The sequence below is a fragment of the Periophthalmus magnuspinnatus genome, chromosome 9 (assembly GCF_009829125.3).
Source record: "Periophthalmus magnuspinnatus isolate fPerMag1 chromosome 9, fPerMag1.2.pri, whole genome shotgun sequence".
NCBI classification, from domain to species: domain Eukaryota; kingdom Metazoa; phylum Chordata; class Actinopteri; order Gobiiformes; family Gobiidae; genus Periophthalmus; species Periophthalmus magnuspinnatus.
In genome coordinates, this window is record NC_047134.1 from 4,827,700 (window position 1) to 4,834,481 (window position 6,782).

A 6,782-nucleotide genomic window follows, 5' to 3' on the forward strand; every position below is an offset into this window, starting at 1 on the left:
AAAAACAACTCCTGACTGACGTCACCATAGATCCACAACAACTTTCCACAACCATGTTACAAAACAAACAGAACAGACTAAACAACGGGAAAGGTTGGCGGGTTTAACCTTAAGTGTCTCCGTAGATTGGGGCAGTGTCCGTGTACAACATGTTTAGACAGCTATCAGACAAAAACAAATCACAACTTGTAAACATTGAAACATGGTTAATCATTATACAAGTTGAATTTTACCTCAAACAGGAACAGATGGTTGGCAGGGTTGTCTCACTGAAAAAGTATAAGTCATTGTGCCAGATCAAAATTCCAAATCAACCAATCCAATGTTGCACCACAAACACCAAACCAATACACCAAAAACCACAACAATTCACTGACAAAATCAACAACAAATCAACATGCAACAGCCACCACTCCACCAACAACACAGACACAACAAAACTGCTGAGAGCACCAAACAAGCCAAAAACAACTCTTGACTGACGTCACCATAGATCCACAACAACTTTCCACAACCATGTTACAAAACAAACAGAACAGACTAAACAACGGGAAAGGTTGGCGGGTTTAACCTTAAGCGTCTCCGTAGATTGGGGCAGTGTCCGTGTTTACTCATAGCAGCAGAATTCGTATCACTAATACAATTGTTTGTTGCAGCCACGCTGGCAGCTCCCTGAAGAGGAGCTTCCCGCCAAATCGCAGGCAGGAAACACGTAGGCAGGAAACACGTAACGGATGTGACGTCCTATACCCCGCCTCCCCCCACGTGATCTGACTGCACCGTAGTCCGCGTCGCTTCTAGTCCCAATCCAGGCAACAGGGACGTGCACAAACAGAACGCAGGTGTGCTCAAGCACCTGCCCCTTTGACTTAAACCGTCAACACATTTTTTGGAATTTTTATATGTGCCACAGCAGACAGCAGATGTGTAAACGTAGTTTTAACCACTTAGCGTTCCGACGGCCCGCCCGCGGGCCGCCTTTACAGCAATGTACGTGTATTTCTGCGTCACCCACACAAACATTCTACACATCAAATGAAAGCTACGACATTCATCTTTCTGAATATGTAAACCATTTACACCTCGAATCACCACAGTGCTGACAGGAAAGCCGTTTTTACAGAGAAGTCAGAAATGTGGATTTGGACTTCACTTACCATTGAGCGCTCTGGTTCTGTCAAACATCAACATATTCACACAAAGTTGGTCTCATTCGTTCCGTAAACGTCCAGAGAATATAATACAGTCAAGAAATTATGTCCACAAAGGAAGTTAGAGCCTCCATGTCCAATCTGCTGCAGGAAAGTGAAATCTGTTCCGTCGCTTCTCTGCATTTCTTTTGTCAGTTTCAGGCATAATAAACTTCTGACAGCGCCAACTTTGTTCCTCAGTGCAAAACAAACTTGTTAGCTTGTGATTGACACCAAAGTTGGCCAATAAGGTGGGGGCTGTGGGTTACTGGAGCCGCGGACAGTGAATGAGAGCTACAGATGACTGGAAGAGTACGCCCCACTCTCCCCCTTGTAGAATCAAGCTGTTACATTACACACGTTTAGTGATGTTTTCCTCTTAAAGCCCATGAACTGCGGAACACGCTGATGCGTGACATGCAGTGGTTTACTGCAAACAGACGGAGTTTGCTGCGTGCGTAACAAGCCGAGGCTGGATATAAAGATCCGCGCGTAATTTTACGCAGTTTTGCGTTTTAAACATGACGAAACGGACAAAACAAAGGAAGTGCGCGACCGAGGACACTGTGGATGTTTGTACAAGTTAAACTAGAGGCAACTCAGACCGGAGCGGTTCGTGGAACCGAGTGAAGATCTCATGGTGGACTCAGGAGTAGAGGACCTTATGATTTGATGGACTGGATGCTGTTCCTGATCGGTAAGCGTGGTTTATTCTGCTATTCACTTAATTGTGGGTCAAATGTGTATCATGTGTAATCATTAGCTAATGCCAATCTGTGCCCCCCGACCACCACCAATGGGTGTCTTGCCACAATTGGTCCAAGTGGGACTCGATCCTCCAACCTTCGGCTTGCGGGACCAAAGCTCTAACCACTGAGCCACTGTTGCAGAATGACTGTCTCACTGTACGATCATGTACAGTGTGTTCTCAGTTTCCAGTGTGTTTGTTTACATTTTGAAGCGTGTGTGTTGATTGTTTGCAGTGTGTGGTTTGTAAATATATATTTATTTTGACCCATAGCACTTGTTTTGACTGTATTTTATATACAAATATACATTTTATACTGTGTTTTGATATGATATATAAATGTACAGTAATAGAGCAGCTGGGTGTGCAGATACAGATTCCTCTCAGTGTGAGTTTTCAGTAGGGCCCTCACTGATGTCTGTGGGTTGAAACATTCAAAAGTTATTGCACTTTTTCCAAACGTTCTCCAAATGTCTTCATTCAGATAGGTATGGAGAGGCCTGGACTTACTCATGATAAAATGATTGTAAAACTCTCATTTTTATAGGTATTGACCTCAAATTTGAAATGTAAGTGGTCAACAGTCTTGTCAGTTGAGGTATGGTGTATTTTTGTCCCCAGCTCCCTACTGCAGCTTTCTACACCTTCATTTTCACAAAATTTCTTTGGCGAGGATGAGAAAAAAATTTTTTTATGTGTGTTCCAAAGTGTATAAATGCTCAGCAGACAAACTTACAGTGATTCTGACACCTGTGGGTAAAACTATAGTTTGTTACCTTTACAAAGACCCCAAACTAGTGTAGTTACTACTGAGGGTTCAATAATGGTGATTATTTTAATTTGGAGAGGTCAGAACAAAGGCAATTTCACCAAAATCACCCGGAATGCTAAGGGGTTTTAAACACTCAACAATAAAAGTATGTCGCTGTCGTTTCGCTTCTCTCTCGCGCACTAATGTGCGTCTGTCTGTCACAGCTTCAGACTCCACGTGTGTCTTAACCTTAACACAGGGGTCACCAACCCTGTGCCCACGAGCGCCATGTCGCCCCCAAGCCCCACATGAGTCGCCCGCAGACCTGTTCTAAAAATAGCACAACTCACTAATGAGCTGCATCTAAAATTAAATTTTATTCTGTTGCTATTTTTTTTATCACCCTTGCGTTTATATAGATTTAAAAGTGACAATATCTTAAACATATGTTTATTGTGCGCGTGACAAAACCAGTGCTCCGCTCTGCGTTGTGAGGATGCGCTGAATGCAGTTTCTTACTCCAAAACATGGTAGAAAATTAAGAGATCACTTTCACAACGATTTAAGACAGTAAAAGAAACCTGCACGTATCTCATCTGCAGAGCGACTGTGGTGACGGCAAAGCGGCACAATGAGGAGGGACACCTCACTACGTCTCACAAAACTCCACGCGCACTCCCCACGGGGAAGCGCACTCCCCACAGGGACGCGCACTCCCCACGGGGGCGCACACTCCCCACGGGGGCGCACACTATGGGCAGAACAAGCCCAGAGCTAAACGCAGCTTTGGGTAAACAACAGGCTTTTTTCACGACACCGGTGAAAAAGTCACACAACGCAACCGAGATTTATTTTAAAATATGTAAGCTTATTTTTCTTTAACATTACATAATTGATAACTTTATGAAACATGGTGAAATGTATATTATTTATGTTTTGTTAAAAAGGTTTGTCAATGGATAGTGAAAATGGGACACTTTTCCTATGAAATGTAGTGATGTAAGTGTCATCTGGAAATTTAACAATTACTAAGATTAGTAAAGTTAATGTGCTAAATACTGATATCTGTTTCCCTCCTTGCTCATTGTTGATAATTATTTTGAGAAGTCATTAATGTGATCAGTGTCTTGCAACATGATCAGTGTGTTCACATAGATGATCATCATTTATCATTAGTAATAATATATAACTAAAGGCAAACTGAGAAAATGTGTTATTTCAGAAGAGTGTCTCAAACTGGTAGCCCTTCGTATGACTCAGTGCCCATAAAGTAGCTCTCAGGTAAAAAAAAGTTTGGTGACCCCTGCCTTAACAGCATATGGCGCCAAATCAAACACAGAAGGAACAGTTTAGAGTCCATAAAGATGTTCTACACAAGCTATTAGCCATGTTTTTATTTTTGGACAATCTGCCTCTTATTCAACTGCTGATGCAATAATATGTATGTAGATTCAATAGCGCAAGCATATGGTGGCGCATTTCTAGGAAAAAATCAGTTGAATTCTCATAAAAAACAACATAACATTTAAGTTTAGGAGCGTGGACAAAAGCGGACTGTGACTTTCATAACCGCGGGAAGCAGGGGTGCTGGGGGTGCAAGAGTAGCCTGTGCTAGATTCCCAGGGGACAAAACTATATCTATTCCTAACAGAGGTAAGATTACAATTAAACTAATACTCATTTAAGTGGTTTTCACACATGCTGGTGTGAAACCCTCGCTCTGTGGAGCAACCCCAGTGCACACTAGATTTATTTTGGTTATTTTACTTTTTGATCGGCCTTATTAACTTGCACCCATCATTCATCCCTAACACGCAGCTTGAGCCAAGTGCGAGTCCATCAGCTGATCCCTGAACTTTTTTTTTTTTTAATGACAAAGTGCTTCAAGCAGACGAAGCCTCGTGAATAAAGGCGCACACGCTCGCTTCCTCTGCAGGAGGTTGTCTTTTCTTTCTCCTGTGGCTAAATACACCGTGGAGACTGTCCGCTCCAAAGTACGAGTGGAGCTGCTCTGAGACCTCTTCTTTCAGCGCTCTTGGACCGGCCTACAGTGCAACTGCTGGGCTCTTTTACGTCGACCCGTCTTAATGACGACGTGTGAAAAATTGAAATGAAAATTATAGCTTTTGAAAGAAACCTACCCTATTTTGTGCCATTTTACATGGGTGGTGGAGCGCTGTCCAATCTCCGATCTGCTGGTCAGGGCCAAAGACAAAGATGACCTTGGCAGAGGTGGTCAAAGTACTGCATTTCATTACTTGAGTTTTAGTATAGTTGCTCTGGTCAAATATTACTCCAATACAACAAAAGGACCTCAGTCAAATTACTACTTTAGTTAAAGTACTCAAGTATTATCCATAGAAATAATTTGAACATACAGACATTTTTGCAAATCATTTTAAATCAGTATTGTCTATAATGGCTTGACAAGATGCACATTTCAATTTGTCTAATTCTTATACAGTTCTAGAAAAAAAGATTAGAACTGACCCTAATGACCCTAAAATAGATTAAAACTTTGTCACCACAAATGTAATGGAGTCAAAAGTATATTAAGTACCCAAGTACAAGTCAATTAATATAGATACTGTGAAGTTAACTTAAACGTATGTTATGTCTTCACATTAAAGTCAGTGTGGCTACAAACTTTAGGCTAATGTTGTCTATTCCGTTTATTCCAAGCACTGCATGTAGGGTAACTAAAGTCACATCCTTCCTGTTTCACCCTCCAGCTTTTATATAATTACTATATTGATCGTCAGCACTGATTTGCCACCTGCTCTTGACTAACGCCAGAGGCCGTGTCCCAATTCGCCAAAATGCCCTTAAATGCACCCTTCAAAGTGTGCGTCGAAGGGCACTACGTAACTTCCGGCGCTGTCCCATTTCAGCTCACCCGACGAATGCGGACAAAAATGTGCCAAGTGTTTCCATGGAGATCGACCATAACCGAAGACCGTGTCTCATTTCGCCAAATGCATACCCTTCGAAGTACCAAAAAGGTGTATTCCTCAGTGTAGCCCCCATCTTGCTTAAATGGGACAGGCCTACACCACGGACCGTACTTCCACTGCTGTCTTTGCGCGTACGTTATGCATGTTATTTTTAATTATTTATAATAATTTATTATTTAATAAAAAAAGAGTCAAGGTGTCATTCTTGCATCCGTTTATTTCTGTTTAGACTGAATGAACTAAGGAATTAATGTTTCCGTTTGAATATAAATAGGTAAATATAACGTTCAAAGTTATTTTTTCCCAATTGTAGTTTCTACATAACGTTAACAAAATATACCTTGTTAAAACGTAATAACAGAGACAATATCATTTTTACATTCATAGTCTATAAACCAGAAAACACTGATTAGCAACGTAACGATTCAGTATTTGGGCAGGTTTAATTTGATCTATGGCTAAGCCACTTTTTAAGCCATAAGATTAATATTTAATCAATAATATTAATAAGATTAATACGTTTGTGGAGCCAATCTCAAGCATAATGAGAAGGTTCTACACGTGTCGATGATAAGTTTATGGGAGATTCACTGTTTTTGAAACAAATCTCCAGAGTTGTATAACCCCCGCCCTCCATTTGAAACTATGACATCATCAGATTGTAGAACAGGACTGTGTAAGCTGTATTTCTCATTCTGACACTTGTGTTTGTTCACAGGTGATATTTGTTTGGACAGATCAGCGCTCCATTCTGAGGCTTCATGAGGTTTCAGTATAAATTAAAACTTTCTCCTGCTTGAATCTTATTACATGTGACATTATTGGGTGGCAGAGTGGTTAGCAGCGCTCGTGGCTCATATCTAGAATGTGTTTGTGACTCCAGATCAGGATCCTGGCTCAGACCTGGTTCACTGCTCCTGACGGCTTTAATCCAGAGACACTGAAGGAGAGGGCAGATGCAGAGGACACATTTCTTACCTTTGACTTTTACTGGAGTGGTTGTTTAAAGCAGTTAAAGCCTCTTTGAAATCTGAACCTGGGTTATAGGGCAGGGCCATGTCGTATTGGTCATGATAAATCATTGTTTGCTTTGGGGGTGTTATGACATTTGGAATAGATTTGGAAAGACTGCTGCAAAC